The sequence below is a fragment of the Bubalus kerabau genome, chromosome 17 (genome assembly GCF_029407905.1).
Source record: "Bubalus kerabau isolate K-KA32 ecotype Philippines breed swamp buffalo chromosome 17, PCC_UOA_SB_1v2, whole genome shotgun sequence".
In the NCBI taxonomy this organism is placed as follows: domain Eukaryota; kingdom Metazoa; phylum Chordata; class Mammalia; order Artiodactyla; family Bovidae; genus Bubalus; species Bubalus kerabau.
Genome location: NC_073640.1, coordinates 15,566,375 through 15,581,830, shown reverse-complemented (window position 1 = coordinate 15,581,830; position 15,456 = coordinate 15,566,375).

Here is a 15,456-nt window from a genome sequence, read left to right as displayed (position 1 = left end):
TAGCAACCCAGAACTAGGTTCATCAGGATATTTTGAGTCATAATTCTTAATTTAAATTGATTATCTCCTATTAGGATAATTTATAAGTGAAATGAAACCAGAAACAGAAACAGCAAGAAATGTCAAATACCTTGCCTGTCTACAAAAGACGGGATGGAGGACCCGAGATTTGACGGCAACTCTGAGCATGGCCCACGTGTAATCTGGAACACGTGGGTCCCAAACTAGCCTTTTACATTCAAATTGGCAAATAGGAGATGCATTCTCAGTTTCATTTTCTTCCAAAGAGCCTTCCAGATTTATGAATAAAGGGCAGTGATGAAGAACATACACTTTGGACCCAAAAACCTTGAGTTTCTTCAGTCTCCAGCTGACTACTTATAGATGCGTTGTGTATAAAACCCCTTCCCCTCATTCAGCCGGGGCTGTAGCATCTCTCAGGGTTGCTGGGGAGGTGTTAAGACATGAGGCATAGAGAAGTGGTCACCATGTAAACATCTCTTCTTACAGCACAAGCTCAATTCTGCAGCTACTCTTGTCTTCTTCATTTATCCCCTATTGAAAGAGATTAGTTATTTAAAACAAAGTCTCTGTCTCCATAGCTTTATAATAATGCGAATAATTCCACTTGACGCACACAAAGGCATGCGCAACACAGATGCACGCTCATACCTCTAGGAAGGTAATTTTCTCCAAACCACATTTTCAGGGCCTGTGTGATTCAGGCAGGGGTGCTAGCTGTTGCTTTCCTAGCAAATAACGTTTGTCCAAATCTGTTTACTCTCAAATTTATATGACAAGCTTCATTAGCAACAACTGTGGACTAAATGGTGGCCACATGGCACACAGAAACGGTCTTCGGATGTTGGTTTACCCAATTTTGCAGAGTGATTTGTTTTTAATGAATTATGCACACTGATCATAGGCTCTACTCAAAGCCTCATTTACTCTGGAAATTCCTGAAATTGCTCTTCATTTTTCCGTGTTTGTTCTTTTTTATTTTTCCCTTGAAAGTTCACAAACACTTTCTGAGAAAGAAAAGAATTAACACACATCTTTTTGTAGATTAGGAAACACAGATGATTTGATAGAAAGCAGGCTCAGGTGAAATATTCATGGTAATGAATCAGCTCTCTGGCTTTCTTTAAATAAAAAAAAAAATCTATGGAAACCCTGACAGCAAAGAAACTCTGATTAAATAAATTCAGAGTGGGATTCAAGGTCTGGGGTCTTAAACTTCTCTAGAATAAGTCAGGGTGCTAAGAACATGGTAGAGACCCAATGAATATGTGTGAGCAAATTAATAAAATCACACTTTAAAACATGTTCTTCAAGAAGTTGAGCAAGAAACTGTCCCTTTTCTCAGGCATCTGTCCGTGGAGCTGCCCATCTAATGGCTCAGATCCACTCTGCACCCGAGTGCGCTAGGAGCTCGGCTTCCCTTCCCAGTGGACCGGACAATAGCAGGGTGTCTGGGCCGTGTCTTCTGCACAGTTGCAACTGGGAGATAGTGCATTAAGTCTGTAGACGGGGCAGGTTCAGTGTTAAGTAGCGTTCACAGAGGGAATAGAAAAACAAACCCATACCAAGGGATTTTAATGCGCCAGAGAATTAAAAGTCCATTCACAGGACTTCAAATTCAACACTGCAACTACCCTTTATGAAACTGCCAGTTGTCGAATTTTGGTATAATATCAAGGAAGAACGGAGAAGGCAATGGCACCCTACTCCAATACTCTTGCCTGGAAAATCTCATGGCCGGAGGAGCCTGGAGGACTACAGTCCATGGGTCGCTAAGAGTCAGACACGACTGAGCAACTTCACTTTCACTTTTCACTTTCATGCATTGGAGGAGGAAATGGCAACACACTCCAGTGTTTTTGCCTGGAGAATCCCAGGGACGGGGGAGCCTGGTGGGCTGCCGTCTATGGGGTCGCACAGAGTCGGACACGACTGAAGCGACTTAGCAGCAGCAGCAGCAGCATCAAGGAAGAAGAGTAGGCAGTGATGTGCAAAAGCTTATCAAAATGCTCCTACCATCTCCAACCGTCTGCATGAGGTGAATTTTCTTCTTATATTTCAGTCAAAACATATTACAACAGACAAGTCAGAAGCAGACTAAAAATTGACTTGTCATGTCTTATAACAGATATTGAGGAGATTTGCAAAAATGCTAAAACAGTGCTACTCTTCTGACTGATTTTTTTTTTTTGGTTTGGCAACATATTGTTATTTTTCATTAAAAGTAAACTATTTAGGTTATGGCTTTATTATGGCTATTTTAAAATATATTAAATGTTCTAAATACTTCTTCTAATACAGTGAAGAAGAATATATATAACCCACAGACATCAAACCCTTTGAGACTCTCGATATTTTTTAAGATTGTAGAAGGATTCTGAGACCAAAAAGTTGAGAACTACTCTTCAGAATAAGTACTTCCTGAAAGCATCCCCGCCACAACCCTGCCCTGAATTGAACTCCACACAGGACTGGCTCCCACGATACTAGAGAAGTTTAGAGACATGATCCACTTGATTTTCTAGGGGAAAAGCGACTACAGGTCCCTTCTCATGCTATAAGGATCTCAATTTCCTGTGTGTTTCACAGTCATATTGAAATCATTTGCAGAGATTTTTATGGTTATATGAACTGGCAAGATAAAATGGGCCCATTATTCAGATGGGAAAAATAAAGGTAAAAAGTTGAGATGATGCTGAAGAGCAGATCCTGGGTGGATGCACCCGGTTATAGGGGAGGAAGACGCCAGCTCTCCAGCTCCCCAGGAGCCCCCACAGCTCAGGAAATCGCACAGGGCCTGGCTTTCTCATGACACACCCCTGGTTTGGCCTGTGGTCTCTGCTGCAGTCACCATGGGAATAGCCTGTAGTATCCTGGCCCCTGTTCACTTCGGTCACCACTGAAAACAGGGATTATCCAAGTGGGTGGAAAAAGAAAATGTGAACAATCTAAGTAGCACGACGACAGACCAGAGCCTGGCCGCCCTCCTGTTTGCCTCTCTCCAAATCTGAGTGATTGCTACCCAGGCCCCCAAACCCGGTGCTGATTTAAAGTGACAGTCGGGGCCCGTTTCACTGCGGTCTGCAGTCTCCAGCCTCCCTGAACCGACCCGGTTACAGCCTCGGCTCAATTTCCCACACACGGCCCTGAAAAATGATTCCGAACACCAGACCGCAAGGGGCTTTTTATCTTAGCTGTCAGCCTGAAATACATTCAGAACTCAAAGCAATTATGGAAACATTTGGGTCTCCTGAACTTTTCGCTGCTGGGTTTCTCTACCAAATAAAATGAAATGAAGCTTAGTTCTTTGGGGATTAATATAAACAAAGATCATAAAGACATCCAGTGAACGGGGCTGGTGGGGGGGTGTAGATCACAGGCTGTGAAAGACCAGCTTCACTTGCATTCAATGCAGGAGCATCTAGCTTTTGGGGAAGTAGGGGCCCTAGGAGAAGACCTGGCCATGAATACAGTGGATTCTTCTAATTAGAACCCGGGAAAAATGTTGTTTCAGCTCCACCCCACCCCCCACCCCACTCTGCCAATCTGGATCTCCAAGGTCCTGAATAGTACCAAATGCAAATATGCCTCTTTTTTTAAGAAAAGAAAAAAAAAAAAAAAACACGAGGTGGTCAGAGGGTCTAGAGGGAAGAAGGGATTTTTGAAGTATGCAGTAAGTCAACAGACCCGTGAGCAGTGGGACAGTAAAATTTCACAGCCAGGCTTTGATCTGGATTTCAGAAAAATGAAGCCGTAAATGCAGAATGTTTTATGAACCCCCAAATAAGAAACTCTTTGTCTTTTATCTAAAATGTCTACTGAGAAAAATCAGAGGATAATCTAAATGTCGAGCTCATTATATTTTATTTGTGGCAGGGTAAGGAGAGATCACAAAAATATTTACCAAGTTTTATTTTAACTCAAAATAAACTAAATGTCGTTTAAAATATATATATATATATATATATATATATATATATATATATATTCGCATGGATTTCAATGGACAAATCCATCAACCCAAATAGGCAGAAATGAATGCCTTTTCTTGCTGAGTTGGAAATTTCCCCTCTGAGGCTGCCCTGACCTCCATGGAAGTTTCATTCTGTTGTCAGCTCTACAGGGGAAAATCCTCTGGCCACCCTCTGCCTCCCGCCAGCTACGCTTCTTGGCCTTTTTGGTCAGCATTTCTGGAATCCTGTTGCCTTCCTCCGTGGGCTGAGCAAAGGGACTCGCTCCCCTTTCCGCCTGCGGGCTCTGTGCCGCCAGACTCCTCTCAGAAGGGGGGTAGGGGAGAGAGATATGCCTAAACCAAGTGCCTAGGAGAGACCTTTCCCCTTAGAAAAGAAAGTAGCCCTCCCTCCCACCCCACCACGGAGACGGGGAGGGAATGCTACCTGCCTTCTTAGCCCTGTCTCATCTCACCTAACCCACTCCAGTATTCTTGGGCTTCCCTGGTGACTCAGCTGGTAAAGAATCCGCCTGCAATGCAGGAGACCTGGGTTTGATCCCTAGCTTGGGAAGATCCCTTGGAGAAGGGAAAGGCTACCCACTCCAGTATTCTGGCCTGGAGAATTCCGTGGACTGTATAGTCCATGGGGTCACAGAGTCAGGCACGACTGAGCAGCTTTCACTTCACCTGAGCTGTGAGGGACACCCCCACGGCGCCCACAGTGGGGTTCAGGGCTGGAGAGGCCGCTTCCTCTCCCCGGGCCTCTGCCTCGTCCCCCAAGGACCAAAGCCCACGGGCACGCCTCAAGGTGTTCCTGTGGCCACAGGTGAGACGGCAGAGGTGGCACTGCGTGGAACCCAGGGGTGCTCCCGGCAAGGGGGCCAGAGCCCCTGCTGAGCCCCTCGCCCATGGCCAGATGCCCTCGGTCCCTTGTGAGGGGCGGTCTCGGCTTCCATTTAGCCCAGTTTGGGAAATGTGCCTCTTAAACTGAGCCTGCTCTGCTCAGAAAGCAAAGCCGTTGTAGGTGAGCTTGCTCAGAGAACCGGGGGCCTCCCCCCATCCTGAAAACCCTGTAGACAGCCCCAGCTCCCGCCCAACCTGCTTTCCCACCACCCAGAGCTGCATTCCTGGAGGATGACTCCGTGCCAAGATGTTATTTAACAGGAGTGACCCTGTCATCCGCAGCCACCCTGCAACAGAGACGGGCCACCAGGAGCTGCTTGTGTGTAAGCCTGCCCGGCTCTCACCCAGCCACGGCTCGGGTGCACGTCCTGGGGTCTCAGCACCCATTTCAAAACCCTCACTGTGTTTCCTTGCGTCCTTGTTGTAATATCTGAACCTAATATCCTTTCAACATCATGCGATAGTATCAGAAATTGGGAGCAGTCACTGTGATGTTTTTCTTTTAAGTTAAATGTTCGTAATAAAAAGGAACCACCAATGAGAATCCTTTGCAAGATAGTAACTACTTTCACTGCAAAAAATGCTTATATTTCCACCCCTTGTGTTAAGTAGGACAATGTCCAATATTCTATCATTTACTCTCCAGGTCTTCAAGGAGCCTGTGACCCCATGATGATGATAAAAGCTACACCGTGACTGGTAACATCACAATCCCAAAACCAGCCAGGCCCTCATGAGCGCCTTACAGACGGCACCGCTTTCAGGCTCTCTGGCCCTGAGGCTGACTTGATACTTGCGACATAGTAGAGCCACCTAACTCTCCTCGCTGCTCTCTCTGGACAAGTGACGACACGCTCACTTTACAGGTGAGCAGACTGAGGACAAGAGAGCCCCCTAACCTCCTCTGGGCCATGCAGCCAGTATTTAAATCCAAAGGACTCTTTCCTTTGACGCCACTGTCGCCTGTAAAGTTAACCAAGAGCAAAGGAAAGGTGGGAGCACACTCAAAGAAGATGAAAATTCCCCCAGAAAAGGGAACGCAGAGAACCCAGAAGGGGAGGGCCTCATTATTCCCAACACACGTGAGCTTGAGCCTACAGAGGTGCCTGTCCTGTTGTGAACTCCCCTCTGCAAACCCTGCAGACCAGCGTCCACTGACTCCAGCCACCAGCCCACAGCGCCCCTGGCCTCCCAGCTCTTTGCCTTAGTGCATATCTGTCCCAACTGCCAGGGAGGGTGCTTCCTGCCACCTTTTCTCGCAAAGTGCCTTGCTCAACGGCCCCTGGGCAAAGGTCTTGCCTTGGCTCCAGGTGCCCTAGTCTTGCCAGGTGTAGCCCTAGTCTTGCCAGATCTGCGCCTGGATCCTCCCTGGGTGTTAGTGGGTCATGAGCTCAGAGGGAGGAGCAATATCCATTTTTTTCCAAATTTAAACTTTTTATTTTGTATTTGGGATACAGCCAGTTAACAGTGTTGTGATAATCAGGTGAAAAGCAAAGGGACTCGGTCATAATGTGTCCATTCTCCCCCAAACCTCCCTCCCATCCAGGCTGCCGCATAATATTGAGCAGAGTTCCATGTCCTATACAATGGGTCCTTGCTGGGTATCCATTTTAAATATAGCAGTGTGTACACACCTCCCCCAAATCCCTAACTACAAAGTAGAACAAAGAAGAACAGAACAGAAAGGACCAGCGCTCATTTCACGTGGTAAAAAGAGACATTCTTTCTGGAGCGTTTGTGTTGCTGTGCGCGTGTGTGTTTGCGTGAGTGTGCCCGTGTATGAGTGCGTCGTCAAGGCTATAGTGTGATGCTGTAATAAAGGCCCTGCCTCCACAAGGTGGAAGTCTGCTTACCTGTCCTGCACCCAGTCAGAGCTGGGCAGGGGCCAGGTCAGCAGTGGGCGCTACTCTGTGGGAGGATCTGCGCCTGGATCCTCCCTGGGTGCCCACTTCCCCAGGTGTGACCCTCAGTAGCCTGGCCTGGGCTGGCTCCTGCCCTCAGCGTGCCACACTGCCCACCAGAGAGGGTGGAGAGGCGGCAGAAGGTGCTCTCCTCTCCTAAGGACCTGACCTGAGCGGGACACACACTTCCTCCCACACCCTGCTGGCCAAAACTTAGACTTGGGCCACACCCACTGCTGGGAGAGGCTGACGGGAAGTGCAGCCTTCCAGCCAAGCCACTGGAGCCCACCCAGACTTGGGGCTTCTAGTACTAAACGCAGGAAAGGGAGCCCGGGGGCCAGGGAGCATCCCCCACTGCCCTAGAGACCCAGGGAGAATGATTGGTACCTAGGGAAGTACTGAAAGATGTTTGAAAGCCAGTGCCTCATGGGCACTCCTGGTCCCTTATGAAAACCCCCAGGACACCCTGATCGAGTGAAAAGGGCAAGACCTGAGCTTCAGGAGAGCTGGACTCAGTCGAGGTGAGCGCTCACTGCTTACCTGCACTTACACAAGACCCTCAGCCTCCTTGCTCCTCAGTAGTTTGCCAGTGAGATGGGGGCGTGGGACCCTGCCCCCTGATTCATGGGCTCCCGGGAGCGTGACGTGAGATCAGGAATGCGAAGCATCTCAGCACAGTGAAGGATGCGCTGACGGACAGACGCGACGGCCCTCTTAGATTCCCAGTCCGCTTGCTCGTCAGCCACCAGCCGCGTACACTTGAGTGACTTTCCTCCCCTCTGGGTCTCAGCTTTCACGTTTGTTTTGTTTTGTTTTCTTGTTTTTGAACCTGATTTTTTTTTTTTTCAGCTTTCACTTGTAATACAGGAGAGAATCAGATTTGGTGGTCTTTACCGTCTGATATGGCAAGCAAAATGGCTGTCTGGGGAGGCCTTACAAATAGCTGTGAAAAGAAGAGAAGCGAAAGCAAAGGAGAAAAGGAAAGATATAAGCATCTGAATGCAGAGTTCCAAAGAATAACAAGGAGAGATAAGAAAGCCTTCCTCAGCCATCAATGCAAAGAAATAGAGGAAAACAACAGAATGGGAAAGACTAGAGATGTCTTCAAAAAAATTAGAGATACCAAGAGAACATTTCATGCAAAGATGGGCTCGATAAAGGACAGAAATGGTATGGGCCTAACAGAAGCAGAAGATATTAAGAGGTGGCAGGAATACACAGAAGAACTGTACAAAAAAGATCTTCACGACCAAGATAATCATGATGGTGTGATCACTCACCTAGAGCCAGACATCCTGGAATGTGAAGTCAAGTGGGCCTTAGAAAGCATCACTATGAACAAAGCTAGTGGAGGTGATGGAATTCCAGTTGAGCTATTTCAAATACTGGAAGATGATGCTGTGAAAGTGCTGCACTCAATATGCCAGCAAATTTGGAAAACTCAGCAGTGGCCACAGGCCTGGAAAAAGTCAGTTTTCATTCCAATCCCAAAGAAAGGCAATGCCATAGAATGCTCAAACTACTGCACAATTGCAGTCATCTCACACGCTAGTAAAGTAATGCTCAAAATTCTCCAAGCCAGGCTTCAGCAATACGTGAACCATGAACTTCCAGATGTTCAAGCTGGATTTAGAAAAGGCAGAGGAACCAGAGATCAAATTGCCAACATCCGCTGGATCATCGAAAAAGGAAGAGAGTTCCAGAAAAACTGCTTTATTGACTATGCCAAAGCCTTTGACTGTGTGGATCACAATAAACTGTGGAAAATTCTGAAAGAGATGGGAATACCAGACCACCTGACCTGCCTCTTGAGAAATCTGTATGCAGGTCAGGAAGCAACAGTTAGAACTGGACATGGAACAACAGACTGGTTCCAAATAGGAAAAGGAGTATGTCAAGGCTGTATATGGTCACCCTGCTTATTTAACTTATATGCAGAGTACATCATGAGAAATGCTGGGCTGGAAGAAGCACAAGCTGGAATCAAGGTTGCCGGGAGAAATATCAATAACCTCAGATATGCAGATGGCACCACCCTTATGGCAGAAAGTAAAGAGAAACTAAAAAGCCTCTTGATGAAAGTGAAAGAGGAGAGTGAAAAAGTTGGTTTAAAGTTCAACATTCAGAAAACGAAGATCATGGCATCTGGTCCCATCACTTCATGGGAAATAGATGGAGAAACAGTGATTTTGGGGCTCCAAAATCACTGCAGATTGTGATTGCAGCCATGAAATTAAAAGACGCTTACTCCTTGGAAAGAAAGTTATGAGCAACCTAGACAGCATATTCAAAAGCAGAAACAATACTTTGCCAATAAAGGTCCGTCTAGTCAAGGCTATGGTTTTTCCAGTAGTCATGTATAGATGTGAGAGTTGGACTGTGAAGAATGCTGAGCACTGAAGAATTGATGCTTTTGAACTGTACTGTTGAAGACTCTTGAGAGTCTCTTGGACTGCAAGGAGATCCACCCAGTCCATTCTAAAGGAGATCAGTCCTGGGTGTTCTTTGGAAGGAATGATGCTAAAGCTGAAACTCCAGTACTTTGGCCACCTGATGCAAAGAGCTGACTCATTGGGAAAGACTCTGATGCTGGGAGGGATTGGAGGTAGGAGGAGAAGGGGACGACAGAGGATGAGATGGCTGGATGGCATCACCGACTCGATGGACATGAGTTTGGGTGAACTCCAGGAGTTGGTGACGGACAGGGAGGCCTGGAGTGCTGCGATTCATGGGGTCGCAAAGAGTTGGACACAACTGAGCGACTGAACTGAACTGATGGCAGAATCTGCTTTTTCCATTGGCAGGCCGTGTCTTCTGTATGTGGTCCAAAGCCATTTAACTGTAAGTTCAAACAGATGAGCTATAGTATTATCAAAATGCTGACATTTTTGCATGAATGCAGATGACAGTGTGAAACATTATTGAGAGAAATGTTTATGTTTCAACATGATCGTGATAAGACATGGATTGTGGCTGAGTTTACTGACGTGAATCACTGAGGGAAAAAAACTGCAACTTTTTTTTTTTAATTGTTCATTAGGTGAATGTGTGGGAGGAACTAATTTTTAGCACTGCAACCTCAGATGGAAAGGGTAGAGATGGAAGTAGGGTGACTTTTCAGAAAGGAAGATCATATGTTAAGAACTCTTCCCTGGCAACCCCTCTATACACATCTCCTGAAACCAGCCCAAAGCCACTTAAGCAAAGAGTCATCATCAACCAACGTTTTCAACAGAAGGCTGGACTTTGGTTCCTATGCCGTATCATTGTACCTTGAAACCGAGTTCCTGACATGCTGTGCTTGAAATGCAACTTTCAGCTAATTAGAAGGCTAAAAATGCAATTTAATGAATTCAAGACGTGTTTATGCTAACCTGCCAAGGCGTTTGGCAATGAAAAAGTGTGATTTGGTGAACATCTGATTACAAGCCGTGTGGAATTCCATGTGCAGAGAGTCTGGGTTGGGTCGGATTTTTATTGAAGTATTCTCTAGTATGTGAACTAATTTCCGACTACTTCATAAGGGCTCCTAAGTAGGGTTGACAAAGGATTTATCATAATTATCGCTCTGGCCAGGACCGTGATTATAAGTGATATGTGTGTAAATTGTGTTTATAAAGTTTCCGAGTCACAATTAAAACATGCTGTAATTTTTCTCTGTTTTCCCTTTTTTCCCTTCCTAATGATGACTTGCTTTAAAAAACTTCCCTTTTTCTCCCTCAAATTAATACCTGCCAGAGATTTCCTTTGGCCAGAACAGACTCCCAACACATACCCATACACAGTCTCAAGGAGCTTTTGATCTGCCATTTTTTTCAAACCCACCCCCTGAGAAAGTGGTTTAGCCATCAATACTTTACACAACCTTTCTTTCAAAGCCACAAACTGAAAGTAATTTGCAAATGCCATTCAAAGCTCCATTCTTTTTCTTGCTTAGCACAAGCCATTTTAAAATCATAGAGTGCACTGTCTGAGAAAAGGAACGGAATGGGGTTCAGAGGGGTGATCTAAAGGAAGGTGTGGGAGGGAAGAAGACGTGTTAGGAGTCGGGGTTGAAAAGCCCCTGTACTGTTTGTTGGGCATAAAGTTTTATGTGCTTCTACTAGAGCAAATTTAGTTACGTGTTACTGACCACATATGTATTATTTTTGTCTGTCTGAGCTCTCAGGGTCTAAAACGGTGTACTCAAAAATCTCCAACCATTGAGCACTTGATGACTTTTCCGTTTCTCCTGAGAATGTTCTCTATTGCGGATTCATTGGAAGAACTGTTATGGAGTCACAAGTTCTCATTGTCTTTGTTTGAAGGCAGCAAATAACTTAAGACCTATAAGAAGAGCAAGTCCCAGGGAGAGGGGGTACTGTTCCTAGGCTCAGGCAGCATTAGCGACCTGGACTCTGCACACCTGAGTCCCTAAGGGCAGCAGCGATGGGCAGGACTGTGCCACGTTCTGTGCCCCAGGGCTCTCTGGCCCCTCTGCTGGTCTGTGGCTGCCCTCAGATCCAGAGCAGCCCATCCAGGCTTCCCAGTAGCTAATGACTTGACACCAGCAGATGGGCTGGACCAACCACAGACTGTCTCAGAAACGTGGACACGGATAAACCCCGCACGAGGTGTCAGCAGAGGGCGCTGCTGCATACGGGGCAGCAGGGAGGGCCCGGCTCCCTGACCCTAGAAGCCTTCTCCTGGACCCAAATCCGCATGGGCCGGACAGGCTGCCTTCATGTGGAATTGCCTGATTGGTTTAAGTGCTCATGTTAGACATCCCAAGGGGCATGGAAACCCAAAGCCATGAAGACTCAAACCCCGAGGTGATAAAGAGCTCTTCTCAAAAGAAGCCAGGGTTCTTTGGGGACAGAAAGGCACCAGGGGACGGACGTCTGCACACCACAGAGACCGGGAGAGGCCCCCAAAGCAGCAAGGCTGGCCAGCTCGGCTTCCCGACCCGCTCCCTCCCCAATGCTGGCCCCGTGACAAGCAGCCATACGGGGCCCCTGTTTCCACACATGTTCCCAAGGAACCTCTGCTCCTACACCAGCGAGCTGAACCCACTCACAGATGGCTTGCACTACCCAACGTGGGGGCCCTGCCTTCCCCACACCTCTCCTGGCCCCCACGACACCCCAGGGACTCTGCCACCCCAGGGGTGTGACGTTATAAAGAGAGGCAGAGACCAGAGTTACGTCAAATACAGCTTTTACCCTGAAGTGGAAAGTCACTCAGTCGTGTCCGATTCTTTGCGACCCCATGGACTATACAGTCCATGGAATTCTCCAGGCCAGAATACTGGAGTGGGTAGCCCTTCTGTTCTCTAGGGGATCTTCCCAACCCAAGGATGGAAACCAGGTCTCCCGCATTGCAGGCAGATTCTTTGCCAGCTGAGCCACCAGGGAAGCCCAAGAATCCTGGAGTGGGTAGCCTATCCCTTCTCCAGGGGATCTTCCTGACCCAGGGATTGAACCCAGGTCTCCTGCATTGCAGGCGGATTCTTTCCCAGCTGAGCCACCTGGGAAGCCTGAAATGACATTTGCCCTGAGATGTCTAGTAAAATGGGCAAAGGCGTCCTGACAGCCGTGAGACTCCGTCCTGAAAGGCACCCCTCACCATCCCTCCCCCCACCCCCGCCCTGGACTAAACTCCAAGGTTTGTTCAGCCCTCACTGTGCGTGGGGCACACGAACTTGCATTTAGGAAAGAATCGGTTTGAGAAACAACTTATTTATTTATTTTTCTTGGAGAAGTATGCCTCAGTCTCCTCCCAGCTTTATTTAGAAACAATTGATGCGTAACACTGTGTAAGCTTAAGGTATGCAGCGTGCCCAGACCTTTTCACGTATCAAGATGATCGCCAGCTCAGCAGCAGCTAACAGTGCCCCCAGCCCAGCACACAGTCGCCGCTTCTTTCTCGTGGTGGGAGCATTTGCAGTCTACCCTCTCAGCGACCCTGGGAGGACTGATGCTGAAGCTGAAGCTCCAATACTGTGGCCACCTGATGTGAAGAGCCCACTCATTGGAAAAGACCCTGATGCTGGGAAAGACTGAAGGCAGAAGGAGAAGGGATGGCAGAGGGTGAGATGCTTAGACAGCATCACCGACTCAGTGGACATGAGTGTGAGCAAACTCCAGTGGAGGACAGAGGAGCCTGGTGTGCTGCCGTCCATGGGCGCATAGAGGATCGAACGTGACTTAGCGACTGAACAACAACAGCTCTCAGCAACATTCAAGTACACGATATGGTGTCATTAGCTATAATCCCCACGCTGTACCTTAGCTCCCCGGATTTATGCATTTTATGGCCCGGGTTCCATGCCCTGACTGCCTCTCCGAGTCTCTCTCGGGCTGAGGAGAATTTGGAGTCTCTAGGAGGGAGTGTAGCACTCAGTGTTTCTGCAAATGCGCTTGGCCCCGGAACTGAACTTTTCTGGAGCATCTCTCAGAGGGATTACTCCATCAGGCACGCTTTGGAGGATGAGCTAAACCTGGAGGCATCTCAGAAAATATTCCACGGCTCTGACCTGAGGAGCTGGTGTCTCCCAGGGGGCCAATCAGGAGCCGAGCTCACACCCTGGCGGTCAGCACTGACCCCGGAACGCAGGCACACTCCGTGAGCGTTCAGACCTGGGATGAAGACAAGGACAGGCCTGGAAACCCCGAGACTTTCCATTTTAATGGGAAAAGGGGATGTGGCTCGTCCTTTGGGTTTTGTAATTAGAAGTCAACACTTCCCCAAGAGAGTGAGCTTGGAGCCCGATTGCCTGAGTTCAGATCCAGCTCCAGATCCAACTTGAGTGACCTTGGCACAGTCCCTCAACCTCTCTGAGCTTCCCTCTCCTTTTCAGCAAGACAGAGACCCTGATAGTGCTGCTTTCATGCGTGCCATCAGGATTCAGTGGAGAAGCCACAGAAAGCACTTAGTCTGGCGCCTGGACTTAATGAAGCACTCTCTGAATATCAGCTATTCCAGATGATTTTTCTCCATTAGATTTTTCTGAGACTCAGGATGAAGCTGAGGCTGCGTGGCCTGGGGGTGAGGGGGACAGTTCTCATATGGATTTCTGAGCCAAACCAACCTGGTTCGAGACAGGCTATGACCTTCTCTGAGGTCCCACGCCACCTGCGTCTCTGTGCCCGGCTCCCAGCCCCACGCCGGCCTGCGAGCAGGCACCCAGGGGAGGCTCAGCCCTAACAGAGAACTTTCCCCAAGGGTCCCGGGACCCTGGCTGTGCCTGTCAGCAGAGGACTTGCCCCCAGCACACTCGGCATCAGAGCTGAGGCCCTGGATGAGCGGGGTACTTGGCCCCTGAGTAGCTGCTGAGTGAGCAGCTAGTCCTCAGACAAAAGCCCCCGAGGCTCATCCAGGGAACTTGGAGCAGCGGGAAGAGACAGGCCTGACCTTTCCTCCAGATGTCCCGCCGTCTGCACAAGGTCTGAGAAGTCAGGACACAGCGTGGCCCTCTGGGACCTCAGTGGACCTGGGCTCCGGCCCTGCTTCCCTGTGGGTGTGGGCAGGTTCTCACTGGCAACGGGGGACCCTCCCAGGACAGGTCCCGTCCATTGCTATTGGGTCCTCCAGCTCCTTAGGATGAGCCCAGGGTACCATAAGTGTGGAAGGGGCTTAGCCACAGAGAACTTGCCTGAGCCCGCCCAGAGTTGTCGGCAGGCATCATCACACATGCCACCAGCTTCCTGAGGACTTTCTCGACCTCTATTCAGGACAGGTCAGACAGGCCATGGGCCAGTGCCCCCTGGAGCACCCCAGGGACTGGGAGCTGTGGACGTATCCCCCCTTTCTGGGCCCTCAGAGGACTCTGCCCCTGCCCGCATGCCCACAGCCGGAAACTATGGCAAAGGGGCGCTTACTGCCTCTGTCCCTTCCTTCCATCACCCCCAGCACAGCAGCGCACAAGCCGCACGCCAGGCTCTGCTCCAGGGAGGCCTGGACTCGGGCTGGCCTGTGGCCTCTGCGAATATGTTCTCTGCATCCAGCTCTGATTGCGAGGTTCCTCTCTGTCCTCATCAGCGGCCCCAGCAGCGAGGTCTTTACTCACACTTCTTCCTTCATAACATGAGTGTAGTGCCGGTACCTCCCTCCTGGCATCGGCCTCAGGACTGACCCAGTCCGGCCGGAAGCCTGTGTGTCCGGGGGGCACGCAGCACACGCGGGGCCCTTAGCACAGTTTCAGTTTGCACATCTGTGACCTCGGAGAGTAATCCATGACGGAAACCAACACCAGGCTTACTGGGAACCTGCCAGAAGGGCACTCAATAAACCTGAGCTGCTGTAAGAACGCTATTGACAAGGATCACCTTCCATAACCGACTGGACTCAGCAGGGCCCAGGATGCTGGCTGAGTGACAGCGAGGAGGGGCTGGCGTCTAGGGGAGCTGCTGCGGAGGCGAGTGTGGGGCGCAGACTCAGTGGCCCCACAGCCAAGAGCAGCATCCCCCGCCGCAGCTCCTCATCAGGTGACAGAAAGGAGGGGGCGACACTGACAAAAATCGCTAAAATAACATGCAACGGCTAGAGTTCAAAATATTCATCTTCAGTTTACCCGTTTGCTTTGTCCTTCGACAGGGCCGAAGGACAGGCAGCACTTGGAAGGCGCAGCCGCTGGGCCGCTGCTCCCAACACAGAGGAGAACAGCCCCGCGTGGGCCAGACGCTGAGCAGCGCTCTGCTG